This window comes from Talpa occidentalis, unplaced genomic scaffold (assembly GCF_014898055.3).
Source record: "Talpa occidentalis isolate TD23 unplaced genomic scaffold, MPIMG_talOcc4v2.1 talOcc4.15, whole genome shotgun sequence".
NCBI classification, from domain to species: Eukaryota; Metazoa; Chordata; class Mammalia; order Eulipotyphla; family Talpidae; genus Talpa; species Talpa occidentalis.
Window position 1 is genome coordinate 37,774,686 of NW_023601543.1, and position 2,521 is coordinate 37,777,206.

The following is a 2,521-nucleotide window of genomic DNA, read 5'->3' on the forward strand; positions in this document are numbered from 1 at the left end:
CTTTACTCACTAGTTCTAAAACAATACTCCGACCCAGACAGCAAGTCATTATAGCCTAGTAGAAAAGATTCCATGCTACAGGATCCTATCCCAACTCTGCATTTATATGATACATGACTTTAGACAAGTTGTCTGTGTTTGAAATTCTATAGTTAATGTAATAACAATACCTACTTCACAAGGATATGTGACAATAAAAAAATACACACGTATATATATTGATAAATGCCATATAGTGGTGCTTAATAATTATTGCATATTTTTATTATTTTAAAATTTTTACTTCATATTCTTTCGTCTGTCAACCAACCCTGCATCATTCCTTGTCCTTTGCTCAATCCTACTGCAATTCATGTTGGTTCATAGTGAACAATCCAATTCCTTCTATCAAGGATGATTTATAATCAGCAGAGAATTTTATCTTAATGCACAGTTGCTCAAAGAGGGTCTTCATTAATGCTTTCTACCATTCTGGTCATTTATATCCTCATTAGCTGCTGCGTGGATTCACCTAATGCTGCCACTTCAGATAGTGATGTGTCTTCCCTCCAATCAGCATTCTGAAAAAGAGAAAAAATCTGTTGCTATAAAGATAAACAATTTTGTCTGTCTTACACTGTATGCCAGACAAAAACAGCCATCTATTATGAAATAAAAAATAACTTCATGGTGCTCACTTCAGCAGCACATATACTTTAATTGTAATGATTCAGAGAAGATTTACGTGGTCTCTGCACGTGGATGACATGCCAATTCATAAAGTATTTCATAGTTTTGAAACAGGAACTTTCACTTATGTAGCTGAAAATGAAAGTGGTGAAATCTCTGTAACAGTGAATCTGGCAATATTGTTCAAAATTGCAAATTTGCGCATCCTTTGAACCAGAATCTCAAACCTGAAAATCTATCCTTTAGATATATTCTCGCACATATGAAATAATGAGTTTGCAAGGTTTTTCATTAGTTTGTGATTGCAACGGATTAGAAAAATATAATAATCTCTCAAGTCGGGACTGATTAAATAAACTCTGTTATATCCATACAATGAATTATAATGCAGATAGAAGATATAAAGACGTCCTCTTCATATTGATACAGAAAGACATCCAATATATACAATAAAAATTCTTTTTTCAAGTTATATTGCAGGAGTATATCTGAGGTGTGCTTTTGTGTAAGAAAGGGAGGAATGAGATTTTTTAGTCACATTTGTTTGTATTTGGCTAAATAAACAAAATAAGCTATTAAAAGTGATAACTGATAACAGGAATAGAGAACTGTGGTCAAAACTCTATTTTTATAAATAAAGGGGGTTTTGGGTACATAGCTGTATACATTTGTGTGTGTACTGTTGATACCTGACTGTTCAGTTCCATGGCAGAATTGAGTAATTGTAACAGGGACTACATGACCTGCAAACCTAAAATATTTATGTTTGCTTAACAGAAAAAATTTGGACAGTTCCTCTAAAGTTTATGGTGGGGGAATGTATTGGGATACAAGTGGAAGCTAGACTTCTCAATGTACACACTCTGTTATACCACTTTTGTTTTTGAATTTATGAATGAATGTTATGCTTTTTATAAAATTAAAATAAAGAATAAATCAAAGAAATTTTGTTTGAATCTTCTGGGCAAGAAACAGTAATAAATCTCGAACAGGGATCTGTGTGTGTGCTTGGAGTAGTCCTATTGATTCTTAAATATTTGTGAAATTTAAAAAATAATCAATTTCGAAAATTCACTTTTAAATGAAAAAAAAATATTTTGGCTACTTCATGTGTTGCACTTTCAAAAACCACACACATACGCCATAGCCTGAAGTGTTGTTCTTTAGTCACTTCATACACACATATGAAGCTGTTAAGTGTCTGGCACTCTGCTGGGCAGTTAGTGATAATTATATTCCTTGATGCTATTGATGGAGGACAGGAATAGAAAAAAACTGAAAGAGAGGTGCCACAAGACCAGAAATCTGACTCACACAAGGAGGTGGGGGTAGAAGGTTAGCCTAGCCATTGACCCAGCTATAGAAACCAGGATCCTTAGGTGCCAATGCCTAGATTACAAAGCAAAAAACCCAAGCAGGTATCAGACTGCTGTAGGTAGTGTCTAGAGCACAGGCCCAAGGGTAAAGATAAGGAGATTGAGCCCAACAGATCCCAAAGGCAAAGATATGGAGATTGAGCCCATTGTGGAATCTCAGGTTCGGTCCCTTTCAGATTCTGCATAGCTGCCCAAAGTCACAAGGTGTGAGCCCCTCCCAAACAGAATAGGACTATATCAGTGCAGTCTCTGCACAGGCTTGGATTAGCACTCTGTCTGCCCACCTGTGACTATGCAGGTGCTTCTTTTCACCAACTCTATCCCTCTGCAGGGCAGCAGCTTCCTGCCAGCCTGTGACCTGTACTACCATGCCGGGACTTCTCTTCACTGACCTCCCTCAGTGGATGCAGCTCTCCTTCAAGGCTGCCCGCCTGCAACCATGCAGGCCTCTGTCAGCAAATCTGTCCCCTTTGGGG

General features: G+C 37.1%; 1 non-coding gene across 1 annotated transcript; it reads left to right on the top strand.

The window, feature by feature from the left end:
- The first annotated feature begins 669 nt into the window (after positions 1–669).
- LOC119246808 (U6 spliceosomal RNA) lies at positions 670–776 on the top strand. The gene has a single exon (XR_005125563.1). It is a non-coding gene; the product is annotated as a U6 spliceosomal RNA (small nuclear RNA).
- The last annotated feature ends 1,745 nt before the right edge of the window (positions 777–2,521 follow it).